This window comes from Muntiacus reevesi, chromosome 19 (assembly GCF_963930625.1).
Source record: "Muntiacus reevesi chromosome 19, mMunRee1.1, whole genome shotgun sequence".
NCBI lineage: Eukaryota > Metazoa > Chordata > Mammalia > Artiodactyla > Cervidae > Muntiacus > Muntiacus reevesi.
Genome location: NC_089267.1, coordinates 40,423,508 through 40,447,786, shown reverse-complemented (window position 1 = coordinate 40,447,786; position 24,279 = coordinate 40,423,508). Strand labels below are relative to the sequence as shown.

The window sequence follows — 24,279 nt, the reverse complement described above, 5'->3', positions numbered from 1 at the left end:
GACCAGTGATGTCAAATAAAAACATAATGTATATCTCTTATGCAATTAAAAATTTGCTAGTAGCAAAATTAAAAAAGTGAAAAGAAACAGGCGGCATTAATCTTAATGACGTATTTTATCTCACAATATATCTAAAATATTACTAAAACATAGAATCAATATTAATAATCATATACAATCATGCATAATCATAATTACTATTAAAATATTTTATATTCTTTTTTATACTAAGTTTTCAAAATCAGTGTGTATTTTCCACTTATATTTCCAGTGACTTTTCGAGTACTCAACAGGCACAAGGAGTTGGTGGCTATCCTGGTGGACAGCTCTACTTTAGGCAGTGAGCTCCCTGAGGAGAATGATGAAGCCATATGTAGAACAAAGCTCATTTCACAGTGTTTCTTTGAAACCTCAAACTAACTAGAAAGCATCCATTAATCCAAAAAGATTAATGAACCTAAACACTTTACTTCCTGCTGCCCACACCGCAATCCTTCTTCCACCATTATGTGGTGACAAAATAAAAAACAGTAAGAAAACTTAAACAGAGAGATCATTAAAAAATGACCTCAGATTTAGCCCCACCTCTTTCACCATGCTGAAGGGAATCTTCAATCCATTGATCAGATCAAATTCTCAATTTTATATGCTTTTAAACAAAACGAGAGTTCCACTTATAGCAACAGTTACAAATACGCAACCTACTATTGTGTAATAATCAAAAAAGTCACACAGGGAGAAACAGTGCATAGACTGCTTCATAAAACATTACAGATAAATAACAGCATTTAATTTTCGAAATTTGAGAATGGATTTTAAAATGTGCAAAGTTAATATATCATACTAATAAGCCTAGATAAAAACCATATTATCTCTCCAGATATACTAAAGATGAATTTGACAAAATTCTATTCTTGATGGGGAAAAAAAGCACTTACTAAAATAAGATATGTATTTTTTTATGTATATACTGCAATCCTATTTCAAATCCATAAATGAAGTTAGCGTGTAGGAAATTTAAATGAAACAGTACAGTAAAAATAGCAGGGAACCAAAAAATCTAAAAAGGCAGCATACCTAAAGCATGAGAATTCATTAAAGCTTCATTTTGGGGTTTTGATTGACACTTGGCGGTTGCAAATTTTGAAACAAACTTTGATATCACAATGAGATATCACAATGAGATTTCAGCACCAGCACTAAGATTTGTACGTTCAGTTGGTTTGCAATTGACTTATTAGCCATTTACACAGTGTATAGTACAGATTTGTCACAGGACAGATCACAGTGTTAAAGGAAAGAAGAACCTTCCTGTAATGAGAAAGGATCCCTTAAATTGCACACAGCTTACGACATCCAACAAGAGCATATCCACAAGAGCGTAAAAACCATCATAATATTGTGATTCCAAGAAAGACAGTTTTGGTCAGGAAGATAACCTGAGATCCTATTTCCCGTTTTAATTTCTAAAATCTCTTACAGTGACAGAACTGTCAGGTAGGACAGAAAGTATAAAGTGCTGGGAAATATAATGTGATTCAGCACCGGTTCTTTTTGTCATTTAACACAGATATCATGCTGATATTAGACCAAAGCACAAAACGTTTAGTGCATAAACCAGTTTCTCTTTTAAGACCTAGGAATTTTATCACCGTCTTTTATCTTAATTTGGACCACTTATACCCAGTACTCTATCCTACTATAGACTAACTTAGTCAACAGAATCAAAAGTAATTTCTGGTGAGATTTATGGGGGACATAAACATTTATATCATTAAAGTGTCTGCATAACCAAAAGTACAATAATAAAAATGAAAATGCCTCATGATCCTTTTAGAAAAATAGTACTTCATAAGCTTGCTGCATTTTTATTGCCTTTACTATTGCATGACAATGAATAGTGGATAGAAAAAAAGAACTATATACTTGAATTATGATAGCTTAATCCATCACAAATTAATCTAAAAATGAAGCTTTTAGGGGTTTCCCTGGTGGTCCAGTGGCTAAGACTCTGTGCTCCCAAGGCAGGGGGCCCTGGTCTGATCCCTGGTCAGGGAACTCGGTCCCAAATGCCGCACTAAGAATTTGCACGCTGCAACTAAAGATCCCAAATGCTTCAACTAAGACCCGGGACAGCCAAAAAAATACATAAATGAAGTTTCTACAGAAACAGGAACTATTTTTTGAAAGATTTATTTATTTATTTATTTATTTTTGGCTGTGGTTGGTCTTCGTTATTGCATGAGGGCTTTCTCTAGTTGCGGGGAGCAGGGGCTACCTTTCATTGCTGTGGGCAGGCTTCTCATTGTGGTGGCTTCTCCGTCCTTGTGGAGCAAAGGCTCTAGGGCGTATAAGCTTCAGTAGTTGCAGCGAGTGGGCTCCAGAGCACAAGCTCAGTACTAACGCCTCATGGGCTTAGTTGCTCAACGGCATGTGGGATCTTCCTGGACCAGGGATTGAACCAGGTTCCCTCACCTTGCAAGGTGGATTCTTAACCACTGGACCACCAGGGAAGCCCAGGAACTATTTTAATAAGGGGGAAAAAATGCCCTCATTCCAGATGTGTATTTCTTTAATATGACAAGTGTGTGTGTGTGCATACACATGCACACACATGATCACCCAAAAGTTAGCAAACACTTTACAGGGAAACATATGACCCTTTCTTCCTAAAATTAGGAACAGGACAGAGGTGAACACAATACCATGGCTATTTAACAATGTAATAGAAGTGGTGAAAAAAGGACAGATGTACAAAAATTAGAAATGAAAGGTTTATCACTATTTGAAGATAACATAACTGCATATTGGGGAAAACCAAGAGACCCAACTGAACAATTACTAAAGCAAAAAGATAATTCAGTAAGGTAGTAGATATTAAGTCATAAAACCTCAGTAATTTTTTAAGAATGTGTGCCTTTAGACAGCCAAACAATGAAACAAAATAGGAAGTCCAGGAATCAAACTACACACCAGAATTTAATATATTTTAGGGAAAAGTTGGACTTTTTAGTAAATGGCGCTGGAATAACTGAACAACCTTCTGGGAAAAACACTAACACTGATCTGCATATCACACAATTTATCAGGATAAACTCCACATGGTAAAAATAAAAACAAAAGAACCACAGACAATAATTGAAGACAAAAGACAATAAGGAAAAGTATTGGATTGGCCAAAAAAGGTCATTTGGGTTTTCCCATAACATCTTAACAGGAAAACCTGAACAACTTTTTTGGCCAACCAAATATTTGCATTTCCTATCACAGATGAATGACAAATCTTCCTATGGTTGGTTAATCATGATCCCCCACAAAGACAGCCACATCCTAATCCCTGAAGTCTGTGAATGTCACCTTACATGGTAAAGGGGACTTTGCAGTTCTGATTAAATTCAGGATCTTCAGTTCAGTTCGGTTCAGTTGCTCATTCGTGTCTGGCTCTTTGCAACCTTATGGACGGCAGCATGCCAGGCTTCTCTGTCCATCACCAACTCCTGGAGATGAGGAATTATCCCATAACTGGATGAACCTAATGCAGTCAAAAGAGTCCTCATAAAAGGGAAGTAGCAAGGATCAAAAATGGTGGACGAAGCCACAAACCAAAAAATGAAAGTGGAGACTAGAAAGGGTAAGGAAAGGGATTCTCCCCTAGAGCCTCCAGAAGGAATGCAACCCTGACAACACCTGGATTTGGGGGCTTCTGATCTAAAACACCCACACTTTCCATCTCCTTAAGGCTTCACTCAGTGTTGGTGAGGCTGTAAAGAAACAGACCTATCAAATATGACTGGTAGAATTGGAAACTGGATAGAAATTTTGTAATTTCTTTCACAATTACAAATGTATTTGCCCTGTGACCTGTCAGTCCTACTTTCAGGAATTAATCCCTCATATAAGCCCCCACACTTGTGAAATTAAATACATACAAGGTTATGGTCTAATGTTCATCCAGCTGCCTGGGTGATCCTTTTAAAACATAAGCCAGACAGAAGCATACTGGCATTTGTGCTGTTTTTCAAACACTCCAGGTCTGTTCCTCCTCAGGCCTCTGTGCCCAGTAAAAAGAACGTATCCAGTTCAAATATCACTTCTTTAAGAAGCATTTGCAAATACCCCCAACATATACTTTCCTCTTTAAACTAACATAACGTTATGTATATTTCAAAACAGGTCTTAATTCTCTATAAATTGTATGCCTGCTTATTGGCCTGTTTCCTTAAGGACTGGATATAGTGTTAGTCACCTTCACATTTTTAATCATTTAGGTCATATTTAACTTTCAACAAATGCTTGTTAAATGAACAGAAATGTGTTTATCTGTTACATTAAGTAACTGTGTGTTCTTTTAAACAATTTAAAAGTTAATGAGCAGATATATCTATTCAACGGAATGCCACTGTACAAAAAAAGAGAAGGAAGTGCTGACACGCACTACACCATGGGTGAGCCTCAAAAGCACGACATTCAGTGAGAGAAGCCATCCATGAGACCACATACTACATGATTCTATTCTTATGAAACGGAGATTAGTGGTTGCCTGGTCCGGGGTGGGAATTGTAAATGGCCATGAGGGAGCTAATGAGGTGTGTGTGAAAATTTCTAAAACTGATTTATGGTAATGATTGTATCACTTGATAAAGTTACTAAAAATTACTAACTGTAATTTTTAAATAGGTTAAACTTTTTTTCTTGGGCTCCAAAATCACTGCAGATGGTGACTGCAGCCATGAAATTTAAAGATGCTTGCTCCTTGAAAGAAAAGCTATGACAAACCTAGACAGCATACTAAAAAGAAGAGATATCACTCTGCCAACATAGGTCAAAATATGTCAAAGATGCAGTATAGTCCGTATAGTCAAAGCTATGGTTTTCCAGCAGTCATGTATGGATGTGAGAGTTGGACCATAAAGAAGGCTGAGTGCAGAAGAATTGATGTTTTGAACTGTGGTGTTGCAGAAGACTCTTGAGAGCCCCCTGGACAGCAAGGAGATCAAACCAGTCAATCCTAAAGGAAATCAATCCTGAATATTCACCAGAAGGACTGAGGCTGAAGTTGAAGCTCCAATACTTTGGCAACCAGATGCAAAGAGCCAACTCATTAGAAAAGACCCTCATGCTGGGAAAGATTGAAGGGAGAAGGAGAAGTGGACGACAGAAGACTAAATGGTTGGATGGCATCACCAACTCAGTGGACACGAGTTTGGGCAAACTCCAGGAGATGGTGAAGGATAGGGAAACCTGGTGTGCTGTAGTCCATGGGGTCCCAAAGAGTCGAACACAAGTAAGGGACTGAACAATGTTATGATATGTAAGATATATCTCAATAAAGTTGCTAAAAAAGAAAAAAGGGTAATGAATATAAAATTTTACATTTCTTGGTCTCAAATGCTTAAATTATCATTTAAGAAATTAACTTTTTGTGGCTTGTATACCATCCTCATTTATTCATATAAGATTTATTTAGTTTCTATTATGAGTTAGATTCTTTATAAAGTAATATGAATATATTTATTAATAAATAGCCTGTCCTCAAGAAACTCACAATCCAGGTATGGCATCTATATATCTATCTCTATGTGGATATTAATATAATAGATAAATTATCTGATAGAGTTCTATCTCAGAATAATTCTTGGAAGATCTCCAATAAAAGATTCAGTTTTATATTTTCCTTATTGTGACTGACATTTTATTATCCATCACTTTTACATTTTTAATGCAATAATACACAGTCACTGAAAATACTCAGGAAATTCAGATAACCAAGAAATAATTAATGTATAGTCTCTTGAAATCTGCTATTGTAAGTTAATCATGTCATAAATCAGTAATTCCATTCTAAATTAATCAGAAAATTTATTCCCTGAATATTAAATTACTACCTATCATGAACTTGGTTACAAATGAAACAAAGCCCCTCCATCCATTTCTGTCAGCTTGCCATGTACCCATTAAGAGAGCATGCTTTATTACAAAGGAAAAGTTAACGCACAATTTTGGATGTGGTTTAATAACTATATCCAAATTAGTATCTTCAGACATCAGATATATAGAATTAATATGAAATGAATGAATGCGGTCAGAGTAAATGAGATTCAGATATACTTACAGCATCAACTTACATTTGTGCAATTTACAGAAGGAAGATACATACAGTTGATATTCACTTTTGATGGGATTTTCTTTTTTTCAGAAAGATAATATATGTCAACATACCTACTGAATGACTGTCAGACTGAAGTATATTAATTTTTAAAATGTAGGTCTCTTATTCACTGTAACCTGACCTTTTTGCTCAAGTAAGACTAGTTTCAAAAACACACAGGAAAAAATAACCTGAAGCTTGCAAGGTGTTCCCTAGATAGTGGGACCGGTTGTTTTACTCAGATACAATGTTCTGTTCTGCTGCTGAGCTGTCAGGGGGACATGCACTTTAAGTTGCTTTCCTAATGGTAGTAATGCATTTGTATATACCTATTTACATGAGATCAAAGTGTATTTGTAAAGTGGCTGCTGCTGGGGATTAAAAGTCTAGTCCATGGTCATAGAACAAAGGCAAGCTAAGTGACCCAGGAAGATGTCCAAGCCCCAACCAGAACCTGCCAAGTCAAACTTTTACCCTCCATATTATCAGAAGAGTGTTAAGGGTACTTCAAAGAAAGCATGCAAATATTTCCTGTTTTATACTTCTTACTTAAGATTCACATACTAAGCTGTTACCTTTATAATTTAACTTTAAAATATATTTATGCAGCATAAATTTGGGTTTGGTGAGAGATCACATTCTCTAACGTCACATTTTACCATCTTAAATGTTTGGTTTGAATTAGCCTCTTCACCTATTTTAAGAAGCTAAACAAGAGCCAAAATGTTTATTAGCCTAATTAAAAAAAAAATTATTTGGCTGCACTGGTTTTAGTGACAGCATTTCTTAGTTGCAGCACGTTGGACCTAGCTCCTGACCAAGGATTGAACCTGGCTCCCCTGCACTGCGAGTGCAGAGTCTTAGTCACTGGACCAACAGGAAAGTCCCTACTAGCCTTATTTTTTAAAAAAAGGCAAGGAAAATTTTAATAAATACTCTCTAAATTTAGGAAGCAAAGTGGGAAACAGAATCTCCTACTTCCTGGGAGCCAACAATATGTGATGACACTTCCATGTTCATTATTATATTAGCACTTAGATTCTATCTTGTTTAATATATAATAGAAATACTTAAAAATATCTTCGATAGTTTAAAAAGTAGGTTTATATATGAGTAAATGACATGATTCATTGATGTATCAACAAAGTATTTTAAGCCCGTAATTAAGTCTTTTAATAATATAAATTAAAAGATCCAAGAATCCAAAGCATATAAATAACAAGATTAGAAATAGTACATATCATAGTATTTTTTTCAGGAATCTTGAGGAAGAGGGGAAAAGTATAGTATTTTAACAGCATCATCTAATAGGATGTAATAATTTGCTTTGATTTACAATCTGGTCACACTGGAGATAGTAAAGTACGTATCTATGTAAATCATGGGAGAGAAACCGATAAGATGTGATGTGTATAACTAAAGTCTGTTTTAAGAAGTACTTCTATATACTAAACAAAGCTATTAAGCTTTTCCTCACACATTAGAGAGCAGGGCTGTCAGTGAATTTAAACGTCAGGAATTCTTTGGTCTAGGTATAGCCAGCCCCTTCCTGTGCTCCCCACCAGACAGTTCTTGCTGAGATGAATGGGAATGATCCTGATGAAGAAGGGTTAGTATGGAGAGGGAAGACTTGACAGCTCAAATTCTCTAGCAAGGGGTATCCTTCAGATGGGGAAAGCTTTGAACAGCTAGAGGGCAGCAGATAGTCTTCAGAGGGGCTGCTCAGAGGGGCAGTAGGGAATGCTTATTGATTAATTCTTTGAGATGAACAAACGGCACCAAAGGGAAACTTTGCTTGCTTCGAGATGTACAGTGTATGATGGTGTTTGACGTACCGTGTAAGTGTGCGGCAGATGCAGTTTAATTAATTTTGTGTGTGTGCTTACTATGCCAGGCACCATAGATTTGGGAAATAGGTATTCCCCCTTGACCTTCAGTAGAAGCTCAGCAAGGGAGAAAGACAGTACAGAGGAAACAGTTTGGTTTTATGAAAAGAAAGCTATGCTTACAGTATAGAGAAGGGAGTGACTAGTTTTACCAAGGAAGGCTTCAGTGTGAGAACTATCAGCTGAATCTGGTTCTGAATAATAACCTGGAATTAGCCAGGAAAATAAGGTATGAGATGACTTTAGGGTATCAGTATGAGTTCCATATTGCTGAAGCAGACAGTGGGAAAAGGAGGTGAAGGACAAGACTAGTTAGGTAGGTAACAGGTCCAGAGGGTTGTATCTTATTATTTAGGAGCTAGGAGACTGACTTTAGCAGGAAATTATATGACTACATGTGCAATCACATGGGCTGCTTCAGAGGCAGTGTGGACTGGAGGGGCAACAACTGGGATATCCATTAAGGGGTGAAGTTATACTCCAGGTGAGCAGGGATGACATAAAGTGGTAGCCAGTGGGAACTGAGAGGCCTGACCATCATTCATCAAGGATCTACTTCCCTCTCCCTCCTTACTAACGAACCCCAATTTTGTTCAGGCAGTCACTGCTGTTGCCAACGTTAATTTAGGAATGGGCATGTGGTCCAATTTTAGGCAATAAGACATAAGGAAAGTCTACTGCAGAACTCGTAGAAAGAGATCCAGACAAAAGTGGCACCTGTGGAAAGTGCTCTGTCTTGAGCCACACTCAGGGCTACTGAAGCCAAACTGCTACAATCTTGATGATAAAGAGGACACCAGGAAGCAGAACAGAGAGAAAAAACCTTGATATCTGGAGTTGTCATGTTAACTGTCCCTTGATGCCTGATTGCCTCTGCATGTTCAGTTAGAGTAAAATGTGTTTCCTTACTTTTATATCTATTTAATTGGATTTCCCATTCTTTGGCAACTGAAAGCATTTCCATGAATTAATTCTTTCCTTAAGATGAAAAATGTTTACACTATATAAAGTCTGCATATGCCAACATTAACAAACTACTACAACATTTAAAGAAGATTTTCCTTAGGATGGAGTATTCTATTGTCACATAACAAATTACCGACAAACACAGCATCTTAAAACAACAAACACTTATTATCTCAGAGTTTCTGAGGGTCAGGAATCTAGGAATGGCTTAGCTGGCTGGTTATGGCTCAGGATTTCTCAGGAGATTGCAGTTAAGCTGTTAGCTTGGGTTGCAGTCATTTAAAGGGGCTGGATAACCCACTCCCAAGCTCACTCAGGTGGCTGTTGACAGTCAGTGTTAGTTCCTTGCCTCCTGGCCGCTATGTAGGGCGGCTCTGACCCAGTAGAGTAAGAGCACACCCAGGAGGGAAGTTTAAGGATTGTTCGGACCCTATCTTGGAAGTGACACTATCTTTCCTGTGGTATGCTATTCATCATACAGAGCAACCTAGCACAGTATGAGAAGGAATGAGACAAGGAATACTAGGAGGTATGGTTCATTGGGGGCCATCTTGGAAGCTGGCTATTACAGATAGAGTCTATGATTAGAATCACTAGGTCAACAGATCTGAACATTTTTAAATTTCTTAAAACATTCTGCAAATTGTTTTACAGAAAGTTTCTTCCAATATGTACCTTGACCAGATAAGTTTGAGACTGTCTTGTCACTGAGTAGAATTGTTTTACTTGTGAATTTAACAGGTGAAAAGTGGCATTTCATTTAAAATGGGAAGCAATTTCATTGATTAACCAGTTGTATTTCCTCCATTTATTCTTTTATTTACTGAGTATCTTCTACATATAAGGCACTGTTTTAGGTGTTCACACCAGTGAGAAAACCAAAGCATCCTTGCATTCATAGTTTATAGTCTAGAAGGGAAGTCAGACAATCATAACCACAGAGATAAACATGTAACTCCAAACTGAGACACTTCCAATGGGGAAAATGAACATACTTTTATGACAGCAGCAATAAGAGGACCTGACTGAGACTGAGGCTTTCGGAAATTGTTTCCGAGAGGAAGTGACACTTGAGCTGACATAGGAAGGATGAATAAGGGATAATTTAGTAAAGAGGTACGCAGGGTTGCATAGTAGGCTGCAAGGATTGCACATACAAAGGAGAATGGTATGTCTGAGGTAGGAGAGAGGCTCTTGGGGCTGATATGCAGACAGTGAAGGTTCAAATGGTAAGAGGAGAGGCTGGAGGGATAGACTGGGTCAGATTATGCAGGGTCTTCTGTGTCACGTTCAGGATTTCGGTCTTTATCCACAGTGATGGGATGTTACTGGGGGTCGAGAGGAAGGCACTACAGCACCAGATTCGCGTTTTGAGATCTCTGGTGGTATAGAGAAAGACTAACAGATGGGAGAATTGTAAACATGGAGGTGAAGGAAGAGGTTACAGGAATTGCTCAGGCCAGACAGGATGACATTGTGGACCATGCAAAAGGGGGAGGCATGGGGTAAAGCTAGACTGCGGCTTGTGCCATCGATGGTGGGCCAGTGAGGGCATCAACAAAGTACTGCCTTTTTTGCTTTTTTCAAACTTTTAAACTTTTGATTTTGTTTTGGGGTATAGCCAATTAAAAATGTTGTGGGTGAACAGCGAAGGGACTCAGCCTTACATATACATGTATCTATTCTCCCCCAAACCCCTCCAAGGTACTGTTCTTGACTACTTATGGACCGAATGTATGTGTCCCTGCAAAATTCATAAGTTGAAGTCCTAACTGCCAGTGTATTTAGGGTAAGGAAGTAACTAAGGTTAAATGAAGTCATGAGTGTGGATTAATGTTCTTTTTTTTTTTCTGGATTAATGTTCTTATAAGGAGAGATACCAGGAAGCTTGCTGGGCTCTCTCTACCACGTGAGCACACAGTGAAAAAGCCGTCATCTGCAAACCAGGAAGACAGTTCTCATCAGAAACCAAATTGCTAGCACCTCCATCTTGGACTTCTCATCTCCAGAACTGTTAGTAAATAAATTTCTGTTGTTTAAGTCAATTCAGGCCATGATATTTTGGTATGGCAGCCAGAGCTGACTAGAGCAACCAACTTCTCTCTAAACCTTAGGATTCAATCAGTGATGTTTTGAAAGTATATTTATACTGTTCCTCCCAACATCTTTCCAGCATGGTAACAACAAGCATGTTGAAAAGATCTATAGTCTAGTTATCTATTTCTGTGTAACAAACCACCCCAAAATTTAGTGGCAAAAACCAACAACCATTTTACCATGACCACAGATTCTGTGGGTCAGGAATTAAGGAAGAGAACAGAGAAGATCTGACTCTGCTTCACGATGTCTGGGGTCTCAGTTGGGAATACCTAAAAAAGCTGGGGATGAATCTAGCCCCAGAGGGCTGCGGCTAGAACAGCTGAACTACCAGGGATCTACTTCCAATAAAATGGCTTATTCATCAATACATCAATCAGGCACAACTGGGATGGATGACTGGAGCACTTATCCACAGTCTCTCACTCATGGTGCTTAGGTTCTGAGGTGGGGAGTGGTGAGAGGGAGTGTTTCAAGAGAGTGAGTATTTTAAGAGACCCTTTCCTGGCACAGACTGAGAATTTAGGTAGTGTCACTTCTACTGTACTCTTATCTATTAAGGGGCTCACAATCCTGCTGAGGTTCAAGGGAAAGAGTCATAGATCCATACCATTTGACGGGAAGTGATGGGAGGAAAGATAAAGAATTTGAGGCCTTCTATTGTTTGTTCTTAACTACCATAGTCTACTGCTGAAGATGGCGCTGAGGAAACCAACTTGCTTTCTCTGCTCTCTCCCAGTTATATTTCTGGCTAAGCTGATGATATAGGAGATGGAGTAAGGCAGTCATGGGGATAAACGTGGTGAGGAAAACAAGTATTAAGAATGACTCATAAGTTTCCGACTTGAAAATCTGGATGAATGGTGGTGCCCTTCATGAAGACAGAGGATAATGGACTGGGTTTGGGGAGAAAGATCATATATCTGGTCTTAGTAATAAGTACTGAGTCTGAGACGAGTGGGATACCACCAGACGGAAATATTGAATAAGCAACAAAATATTCGGCTTCAGAGCTCAGGAGTGAACTGGGATGGAGATTAGGACTTATTGACATATAGACAGACGGTAATTGAAGGCTTGAGCTTCATTTTTTAAAAGGTCTGTTCTTGTCCTGTGATCAAAATGGTATTCTATTAAACAATTTACAAGCTTAATAGTGATGTTTCATCTCTCAGGCAAATAAACTGCCTTTTAAGATGTTTTGCTGCAATAGCTGTCAGTGAGTGACCTGGAGTACCTCTAAATGGTGCACAAATTCAATTTAAACAATAAACACATTCACCAACCATACCCACTCTAAACTTGAGGGCCTGCTTAATCAAAAAGGCCATTATATACACTTAGCTTTCTTAGTCACTAATAGCTTTTTTCTTCTCTATATCAACTTCTGCTTTCTCACCTTTAGCCTATCTAACCTAATACTCCTATATTTGATTTCTAACATGCTTACTTCATGATACATGAGCTATTTTTTCCTTTAAATAAAAACATTTTGTGGATTAAAAAATATAGACAGCACTATTTCTTAAATGTGGTATGGGCATCTAGGTGTTTTATTTTCATTCTTTAAACTGTATGTATCTGCCATATACACTCTTTCGTATGCTTGATACATTTCATAACAAAAAAACATTTAAACTATATTCAATAGCCTTAAATTTTTATTTGCAACAAATGATTTAAGACTATTTTATGAAAAAAGGATGTTATTAAAATTATAGGTATTTATTATTACCACCACCACCATCTTCGGAGTCTTGGATATGTGAGTGATATAAGCTTGAACAGATGCCCAGCAAACAATAAAACATGACATGGCCTGTTTTATTAGCTCATTAACACATGCCTTGGGTACAATATGAAGGACAGGTTGTGAGTAAATGTACCAATGAAATATACCCCAGAGTATCTTAATACTTTTATATTTTACTCACTGTTTCACTTTTAAACCGCTTAAGATACATTTTCTTTTAAAGGTAGTTTTTACATGTATATATACTTGGGATATTTCTTACTTCAAAGAAAGATAAATAAAATTTTCCTATTTCTAATCTACAAAAGAAAACCTTCAACATGAATTCCATTCCACTTTGATGATGTTAATTAGCATCCTTGTACTCAAACTCACTGATTTCCTCTCTCTAACCAACCTCCCCAGACCACCATCACCCATTTTTATGGGAATAGTCTGCAAGGCCCTGAATTTCCTATCATTATTCTGTGCTTGTTTGCACATGGCACAATAATGTCTCCATACAAAACACTGTAGCCCTCTCTGACTGCCTGAGGATTAATTATCATCATGAACAACATGGTAAATGTCCCAACCAGGAAGTATATGACCAACAAACTACTTCAGTGGAAACAAATGATCATTGATGACTTTCATCCTCAGTGCCTTAGATAGAAATTTGGGAAAAGCTTGCCCAAATGGACCACACTTGATGTCATCTTTGAATTTGGATTAAAAAAACCCTTTTTGGTAGTGGCAAGACACCTAGCTTCAGTCTGATTTAAAATTCATGAAGCCAAACACAGACTTGTAAGACATGGTCTTAATGAGAAGAAAAAGATCTCAAGAAAACTGAAAACATAAAAACAGATTGAAGAAAGTTGGCGCTGGCAAAAAGAAGGTGCAGATTTTGCAATGACTATCTGTGGTGACTGTGCAAATTTTTTTTTATAAGAGAATATGCTAAGAAAACTTTAGGAAAAGAACACAAACAAACCCCACTATAGGTGTTTCATGAAAGTCTTGATATGAATTTCCTGAAACTCCAAATACCAAGCCTCTCCCCTTTCTAACCAGGGGGATGTTGGATTTACAATTACTAAGTGAGTCCTAGCCCCTAGAAAGTAAGGCTTCGATCCTCAGGCTAGAAGCCTACTCACCAGCTTAGCTTAGACCTTCAGGTTCCCATGGCTCCTCTGACTTATCTGACTCCAGTTCACTATTAGAAAAGCTACCCCAGACTCAGTGGTTTCAAACAATAATCATTTATTATCGCTCATGTGTTTGTGGATCAGCTGGGATTCAGTTAATTTAAACTGGTGGCTCTGCTTCTCAGTGCATGTCTCTGGACTGGCTGGAGACATCTGGTCTGCTCCAAATGTTTCTCATTCTTCTTGGACCAGCAGTCTAGCCAGGATATGTTTTTCTCATGGCAATGGCAGAGGCCCAAGAGAGCCTCCTATTGGCCATAGCAAATCAGAGTTAAAGGGCTAAGTATAAGAACACCCTACCTAAATGCATCACAATTACATGGCAAAGACATAGATGTATATGCTGTTGTTCAGTCACTAAGTTGTGTCCAACTCTTTGTGACCCTGTGAACTGCAGCAAGGCAGGCTTCCCTGTTCTTCATTATCTTCTGGAGTTTGCTCAAAGTCATGTTCATTGAGTCACTGATGCCATCCAACCATCTCATCCTCTGATGCCTTTGCCTACCCATCCTGCCTTCAATCTTTCCCAGCATCAAGGTTTTTTCCAATAGTTGGCTCTTTGTATCAGGTGACCTAAGTACTGGAGCTTCAGTTTCAGCATCAGTCCTTCCAATGAATATTCAGGGTTGATTTCCTTTAGGGTTGACTGGTTTGATCTCCTTGCTGTCCAAGAGGCTCTTCTCCAGCACCACAGTTTGAAAGTATAAATTCTTTGGTGCTCAGCCTTCTTTATGGTCCAACTCTCACATCAGGACATTTAATACTGGAAAATACCAAAGCTCTGACTTTACAGACCTTTGTCAGCAAAGTAATGTCTCTACTTTTTAATATGCTGTCTAGGTTTGTCATAGCTTTTCTTTCAAGGAGCAAGCGCCTTTTAATTTCATGGCTGCAGTCACCATCTGTAGTGTTCTGGAGACCAGGAAAAAAAGTCTGTCACTGTTTTCATTTTTCTTATCTATTTCCCATGAAATGATGGGACCGGACGCCATGATCTTAGTTTTTTAATGCTGTTTTAATGCCAGCTTTTTTACTCTCCTCTTTCACCTTCATCAAGAGGCTCTTAAGATCCTCTTCAGTTTCTGCCATTAGGGTGGTATCATTTGCATATTTGAGGTTGTTGATATTTCTCCAGGCAATCTTGATTCTAGCTTGTGAGTCATCTAGCCCAGCATTTTGTTCTGCATATATACTCTGCATAGAACTTAAATAACCAGGGTGACAATATACAGCCTTGATGTACTCCTTTCTCAATTTGAACCAGTCCATTGTTCCATGCTCAGTTCTAACTGTTGCTTCTTGACCTGCATACAGGTTTCACAGGAGGCAGCTAACATGGTCTGGTATTCCCATAAACATTTTCCAGTTTGTTGTGATTCACACAGTCAAAGGCTTTAGTGCAGTCAATGAAGCTGAAGTAGATGTTTTTCTGGATTTCTCTTGCTTTTTTTATGATCCAACAGATGGTGGCAGTTTGATGTCTGGTCTGTCTGCCTTTTCTAAATCCAGCTTGTACATCTGGAAATGCCCAGTTCATGTACTGTTGAAGCCTAGCTTGAAGGATTTTGAGCATTTCCTTGCTAGTATGTGATATAAGCACAATAGTAAGGTAGTTTGAACATTCTCTGGCATTGCCCTTCTTTGAGATTGGAATGAAAACTGACCTTTTCCAATCCTGTGGCCATTCCTGAGTTTTCCAAATTTGCTGGCATACTGAGTGTAGCACTTTAACAATATCATCTTTTGGGATTTAAAATAGCTCAGCTGGAACTCCATCAGCTCTACTAGCTTTGTTTGTAGTAATGCTTCCTAAGGTCCATGTGACTTCACACTCCAAGATGTCTAGTTCGAGTTGAGTGACCACACCATTGTGGTTTTCCAGGTCATTAAGAACTTTCTTGCACAGTTCTTCTGTGTATTCGTGCCACCTCTTCTTCATCTCTTCTGCTTCTGTGAGGTCCTTGCCGTTTCTGTCCCTTGTTGTGCCCATCGTTGCACAAAATGTTCCCTTGGTATCTCTAATTTTCTTTAAGAGATCTCTAGTCTAAATGAGTATATTAGTTACCTATTGCTGCATAATAAATTATCTCAAACTTAGTGGCTTAAAACAATAATGAACACATTATGTTTCAGAAGGTCTGTGGTCAGGAATGGCTCAGCTGGGTGGTAGCATGGGGCTTCTCATGAAAGACTAAAAATGCTCTATTTTGTAGACAAAGAGACTCTTGTACAAATATCCTATATTTCTAATTATTGTCTATTATTTATTAAAACATATTTTTGTGCAATGCAATACATTTTATGGGGAAATGCTGTTTAGAGAGTTTTTAGCAGCAAAACAAGGACTGTGACCTTTAAAGAATAGGCTAAAAGATGGCGAACATTAACTCAATTCCACAAAATACATAGCAAGGGAATAATAAAACAGGAGACATAAATTGCAAATCACTTTATAAATTGAGAGATAGGATACCTGCAGAATTCCTGGGCCCTTGCCCTATGCTTGTTTCTACTGCCAACAATCTTGTCTTTTGCTTCATACCTGTGTTATTTCAACACTCTTCCAGATGGTATCTCTGCTTCTGATTGCTTTGGTTTCCAATTTACCTTATTCACAGCTTCTAAATAATCTTTTTATAAAAAAAACTGTAGCTTATTTTCTTAATATTTATTTTTTAAATTAATTTATTTATGTGGCTACGCCAGGTCTTAATTATGGCACCCGGGATCTTCAAATTTTATTCAGCATACAGATCTTTTTTTTAATTTGAGGGATGAGAACTTTTACTTGTGGTATGTAGGATCTAGTTCCCTGACCAGGGATTCAACCAGAGTCCACTGCATTGGGAGTGCAGAGTCAGAGCCATTGGACCACTCCTACAATAATCTTAACCAAAGATCTTCTCTTGTGTAAGAGCCTATGATACTTTCCTTCTGTTTACTATTTTAAATCCAAACTCCCCAATATACATGTTCAGGATCCATCCATTGATGCATTGATTCCTCTTAAAACTATCAGCCATCCCTAGCAAATGCCTTTGCTCCAGTTCAGACAATAGCTTTGTCTCCATCTCAGCTTTCAAAACACAAGCATCTGACATGTCCAGCACAGCTGCTAGTGAATAATGGGTACTCATTATGCATTTGCTGAATGAGCAGACCTTGAAAATAACTAGGTAACCTAAAACAAAATTATAACTTTCTCTTCTCAGTTCTTCTGAATCTGTGTTCAAAGTACCTTCATAATTGAGTCACATATATTGTCATAAAACCTGTCTGCCTCTTTAAACTTACCTCCCAACCACTCTTCTGTTCATCCACCATGTTTCAGCTGAGTGGGCCTACTCTCTATTTTCTGGATACTTTAAGCTCGTTCCTCTCTCAGGCTTTTCCCTAAGTTGCTTCCTCTTCTTGGAACACTTTTCCGTTTTTTTTTTTTTTTTAATTCAGCTAGCTGCTTTTTTGTCATTCAGATCTCAGTTTAAAATTATTTCCTCAGATAGGACTTCCATGAACATCCACTTTAAAGCAACTCCCTCAATCCTTAACTATCGGTCTCTCTTTTTAGTTCTACGTTGTGCAGTATCAGCTATTTCTCTTGTTCATCTATTTATGTGATTGTTTATAGTTGGCCTTTTTACAAAGATGTATGCTCCATGAGAACAAAGATGTCTTGTTCACTGAGCACTTACATTCCTAATGGCTGCCCATCTGGCAGATGCTCAAAGATGATGTTAAATGAATGAATAAACAAATAATGTTTATTTCCAATCTTCCAGATAATGCTCTGATCCCAACAAACCTCAACAACTTCTCTTAATTCATTTCTACTATACCTCCTAAGACTCTAGATAAAAGAAAATTAGCTCTTCCAAGTAGCTTCCCCTGAAACACTCTTCATTCCTGACATTGTACATTCACCTATATGTTTAGTCTGTATCATATAATTTGATGTGTGGTCTTATGGGTAAATTGCTCTCCAGTGGATCCATGCACATGTTTCTTCTCTGATCTATATGTATCATCAGATCCCCAAGAGCATATGTGCGTTTTTGTTGTAGCTTTGAGTGTTCTGGTAGCACTCAGAGTGCTGTTGTAGATATAACTGCAATTCAAGCAGGCTTTACCTGGTGGCTCAGATGGTGAAGAATCTGCATGCAATGCAGGAGACCTGGGTTCAATCCCTGGGATGGAAAGATCTCCTGGAGAATGGAATGGCTACCTACTCCAGTATTCTTGCCTGGAGAATTCCACAGACAGAGGAGTCCATGGGGTTGCTATAGTCCATGGGGTTGCAAAGAGTTGGACACAACTGAGTGACTAACACACACACATATGTATCATCAGATCCCCAAGAACATCTGTGTGGTTTTTGTGGTAGCTTTGTTTTGAGTGTCCTAGTAGCACTCAGCATGCTGTTGTAGACATAGTAGCAATTGAAGTTTACTAATAAGCACTTCCTCAAAACGGCCTAATACAGTTCTTTAGCCAAGCATTTAACCAAGATGGTGGAGTAAAAGAATGTGCGCTCATCTTCTCCTGCAAGAACACCAAAATCGCAACTAGCTGCTGAACAAGCATCAACAGGAGAATGTTGGATCCCACCAAAAAAAGATATCCTGTGTGCGAGGGCAAAGGTGAAGCCCCAACAAGACGGTAGGAGGGGCGAAATTGTGTTTGGAAACAAAGCTCATACCCACCAGAGATGCTCAGAAGGCACAGGACCCAGGGACGGGACAGTGACCCCCACAAGAGACTCAGCCACACCTGCCTTTGAGTGTCTGAGAGTCTCCCGCAGAGGCACAGGTCAGTACTGGCCTGCTGCAGACACAGGGGCTCTGGCTACAAGCAGCCCCGAGAGGCAGAGAATATGGCATAAGTCCTCCTGGAGGAGGTCGCCATTAGCCCCACTGAAGAGCTGCTGAGCAGACAACCCACAAAGTGGAGAACAATTATACCAAAGAAGTTCTCACATTTTTGCAAAAGTTCTAGGGCCCACAACAGATTTCCCAACCTGGGGATCTAGCAGGGACTTAGAAGCTCCAGGGAATTTGACTTTGAAGGGCAGTGGGATTTGACTACAGAACTCCCACAGGACTGGGGAAACAGACTCTTGGAGGGCACAAACAAAGCCTTGTGCACACCAGGACCGAGGACAGAGGAGCAGTGACCCCACAAGAGACTGAGCCAGACTTGCCTGTGAGTGTCCAGGAGTCTCTGGCGGCGGCGGAGGTTGACGGTCAGGGGCACTGAATACAACAGTCCTGGGAGCCGCAGCGTGCTGGCCTAAGTCCTTTTGAAGGAGGTCGCCATTATCTTCATTAACCCTACCACAGTTTGACCTCAGGCCAAACTACAGGGAGGGAAGACTGCTCCACCCATCAACAGAAAATGGGAATAATGATTTCCTGAGCATGGCCCCACCCACCAGAGCAAGACACAGTTTACCCCACAGCCAGTCCCTCCCATCAGGAAGCTTCCACAAACCTCTTAACCTCATCCAACAGAGGGCAGAGAGAATGAAAACCACAGTCACAGAAAATGAAACAAAATGACTGCATGGATCACAGCCTTGTCTAACTCAATATGAGCCATGCCACGCAGGGCCACCCAAAACGGACAGGTCATGGTGGAGAGTTCTGACAAAATGCAGTCCACTGGAGAAGGGAATGGCAAATAATTTCAACATTCTTGCCTTGAAAACCCCATGAACAGCATGAAAAGACAAAGAAGTATGACACTGAAAGATTAACTCCCCAGGTTGGTAGGTGCCTAACATGCTACTGTAGAAGAGCAGAGAAAACAGTTCCAGAAGGAATGGAGAGGCTGAGCCAAAGTGGAAACAACACTCAGGTATGGATGTGTCTGGTGGTGAAAGTAAAGTCCGATGCTGTAAAGAACAATAGAGATAGGAACCTAGAAGATTAGGTCCATGAATCAAAGTAAACAGGAAGTGGTCAAACAGGAGATGGCAAGAGTGAACATCGACATTTTAGGAATCAGTGAACTAAAGTGGACTGGAATGGGCAAATTTAAGTCAGATGACCATTATATCTACTACTGTGGGCAAGAATCCCTTAGAAGAAATAGAGTAGCCTCATAGTCAACAGAAGAGCCCAAAGTGCAGTACATGGGTGCAATCTTAAAAACAACAGAATGATCTCTGTTCATTTCCAAGGCAAACCATTCAATATTACAGAAACCAAGTCTGTGTCCCAATCACTAAAGCCGAAGAAGATGAAGTTGAACAGTTCTGTGAAGACTTACATGACCTTCTAGAACGAACAGCAAAAAAGGTGCCCTTTTCATCATAGGAGACTGGAATGCAAAAGCAGGAAGTCAAGAGAGAGCTGAAGTAACAGGCAAACTTGGCCTTGGAGTACAAAATGAAGCAGGGCAAAGTCTAACAGAGTTTAGCCAAAAGAATGCACTGGTCATAGCAAACACACTCTTACAACAACACAAGACGCTACACGTGGACATCACCAGATGGTCAATACCAAAATGAGACTGATTATATTCTTTTGCAGCCAAGATGGAGAAGCTCTATACAGTCAGCTAAAACAAGACTGGGAGCTGACTGTGGCTCTGATCATTAACTCCTTATTGCAAAATTCAGAAATAAATTGAAGAAAGTAGGGAAAACAACTAGACCATTCAGGTATGACCTAAATCATATCCCTTATGATTATACAATAAAAGAGACAAATAGATTCAAGGAATTAGCTCTGATAGAGTGCCTGGAGAATTATGAACAGAGGTTCATGACATCACACAGGAGGTGGTGATCAAAACCATCCCCATGAAAAAGAAATGCAAAAAGGCAAAATGGTTGTTTGAGTAGGCCTTATAAATAGCTGAGAAAAGAAGAGAAGCGAAAGCAAAGGAGAAGAGAAAAAAATATACCCATCTGAATGCAGAGTTCCAAAGAATAGCAAGGAGAGATAAGAAAGCCTTCCTCAATGATCAATGCAAAGAAATAGAGGCAAAGTAAAATGGGAAAGACTAGAGATCTCTTCAAGAAAATTAGAGATACTAAGGGAACATTTCATGTAAGGATGGGCACAATAAAGGACAGAAACGGTATGGACCTAAAAGAAGCAGAAGATATTAAGAAGAGGTGGCAAGAATACACAGAAGAATTATATAAAAAAGATCTTCATGACCCAGATATGTGATGGTGTGATCATTGACTTAGAGTCAGACATCCTGGAATGCAAAGTCAAGTGGGCCTGAGGAAGTATCACTACAAACAAAGCTAGTGGAATGACAGAATTTCAGTTGAGCTATTTCACATCCTAAAAGATGATACTGTGAAAGTGCTGCACTGAATATGCCAGTAAATTTGGAAAACTCAGCAGTGACCATGGGAATGAAAAAGGTCAGTTTTCACCCCAAACCCAAAGAAAGATAATGTCAAAAAATATTCAAACTACCACACAATTGCACTCATTTCACATATTAGCAAAGTAATGCTCAAAATTCTCCAATCTAGGCTTCAACAGTACATGAACTGAGAACTTCCATATGTTCAAGTTGGATTTAGAAAAGGCAGAGGAACCAGAGACAAACTGCCAACATCTGTTGCATCATAGAAAAAGCAAGAGAAACCAGAAGAATATCTACTTCTGTTTCATTGACTTTGCTGAAGCCTTTGATTGTATGGATCACTACAAACTGTGGAAAAATTCTTCAAGAGATGGGAATACCAGACCACCTTACCTGCCTCCTGAGAAACCTGTATGCAGGTCAACAGCAACATACAACTGGGGACAGAACATTGGAGTGGTTCTAAATTGGGAAAGGAGCACCTTAAGGCTGTATATTGTTTATTTAACTTCTATGCAGAGTACATCATGGGAAATGCTGGGCTGGATGAAGCACAAGCTGAAATCAAGATTGCTGGGAGAAATATCAATAACCTCAGATATGCAGATGATATCACCCTTATGGCAGAAAGCAAAGAGGAACTAAAGATCCTCTTGATGAAGGTGGAAGAGGACAGTGAAAAAGCTGGCTTAGAACTCAACATTCAAAAACTAAGATCATGGCATCCAGTCCCATCACTTCATAGCAAACAGATGGGGTAACAGTGGAAACAGTGACAAAGTTTATTCTCTTGGGCTCCAAGATCACTGCAGATGGTGACTGCAGTCATTAAATTAAAAGATGCTTGCTCCTTGGAAGAAAAGCTATGATCAAACTAGACAACATATTAAAAAGCAGAGACATTACTTTGCCAACAAAGGTCTGTAGAGTCAAAACTATGGTTTTTCTAATAGTCATGTATGGATGTGAGAGCTGGACCATAAAGAAGGTGACCACCAAAGAATTGATGCTTTCAAACTGTGGTGTTGGAGAAGACTCTTGAGAGTCCTTTGGACTATAAGGAGATCCAACCAGTCCATCCTAAAGGAAAGCAGTTCTGAATATTCATTGGAAGGACTGATGCTGAAGCTGAAGCTCCAATACTTTGGCCACCTGATGCAAAGAGCTGACTCATTGGAAAAGACCCTGATGCTGGGAAAGACTGGAGGCAGGAGGAAAAGGGGGTGACAATGGACGAGATGGTTGGATCACATCACCGACTCAATGGACATGAGTTTGAGCAAGTTCCAAGAGATGATGAAGGACAGGGAAGCCTGGCGTGCTGCAGTCCATGGGGTAACAAAGAGTTGGACATGACTGAACAACTGAATAACAAGTTGAGTATTGCCAATAGGTGCAAGGAGACTACAAAGTGTGTGTGTGTGGTGGGGGGGGGGGGGGGCGGGGGGGGCGGAATCATTCAGAAGGTATGTGGTGAACAATTTATAGGGCTGGGAATAGCTCCTGCTGCCATCAGCTGGAGTGGGAAAACAATTCACAGGGTATCAGTAGGGTATTCTGAAGGGTTTGCCTTAGCAGTGGGAAAAATGTTAGACTAAATGTTACTCTGATCCCCTAAAAGCTTAAAGGTAGGACCTGAAAGTATCAACCTGTTTCCAGTAACTTAACTGCATTCCAGAAGAAAATTCAGGAATATTCATAGAGACACAAAAATGTCTAGTATCAAACACAATAAAATTCAGTGTCTGGTAGCCAATCAAAAATAACCAAGCATGCAAGAAAAAACAAATGGGCAGGAAAATAGCAACACATAATAAGGAGTAAAATAAGTCAACTGAAATCAACTTAGAAATGACACAGATGATAGAATTAGTAGATAGGGATAGTAAAACATTTTCCATGTGGTCTGGGAGTTACAACAAATACTAAGTATGTTAAGCAGACGCATGGAAGATATAGACTGGTGAACTTGAATGCATACCAACAGAAATTATCTAAAATGAAACACAAAAAGAAAATTACAGGGGAACAAAAAAAAAAAAAAAAGAATACAGCATAGTGGACTCTGTGATAACTTCAAGCAGTCTATTACTCACGTAGCTGGAATCCCTATGATAAAAGAGAAAGAAGGAAAGATCAAAAAATATTTTAAGATAAAATGAACAAAAATTTTCAAAATTTACTAAAAAAAATAAAGTCATCAGAACCAAGAAGCTCAAAGGACCACAGACAAAAGAAACATGAAAATAAAAAGAAAAATGACACAAGGCATCATAATCCAATTGCTCAAAACCAGTGGTAAAAAGAAAATCAGAAAAACAGCCAGAGAAATTTACACATGTTATGTACAGAAGAACAAAGATAACAGCAGCTTTGGAAACAATGTAAGTGAAAAGATAATAAAGCAATACCTTTAAAACTCTGAAAGAAAAAAATTATCAATCTTGAATTCTATATCCAGTGAACATATCTTTCAAAAGCAGTGTTGAAGTAGACTTTTTCAGACACACAAAAGAAAGAATTAATCACCAGCAGGCCTGCACTATTAGTAGTGTTAAAATACAACTTTTAGGAAGAAAAAAAAAAATACCACATGGAAATTGGGATCAACATAAAGAAATGAAAAGCACTGTAGATATTAACTATGTGGGTAAATATGAAAGATACTTAAATGCTTGTATCATGATCTTAATATTTTTTGATTTTTCCCAAACAGATATAATTTTTGTTCACACTTTCCTCCTGCTATGGTTTTCAATGGCAAAAACTTAGCTTGTTTATCTCTTTATTATATATTAGATGGTGGCATAAGGTTTTTGCAAATAAGAGATAATGTACAACTTCCTAGTGGACTGAAATAGCTTATTTCCATGTTTTACTTGAAAGTTGAACAAGAGTCAAAAAAAAGAT

At 38.7% G+C, this 24,279-nt stretch overlaps 1 protein-coding gene across 2 annotated transcripts in view; it reads right to left on the bottom strand.

Annotated features, from left to right (window-relative positions):
- Nucleotides 1-24,279, bottom strand: part of PDSS2 (decaprenyl diphosphate synthase subunit 2) — a 251,015-nt gene that overhangs the window by 45,114 nt on the left and 181,622 nt on the right. The window lies entirely within an intron of this gene.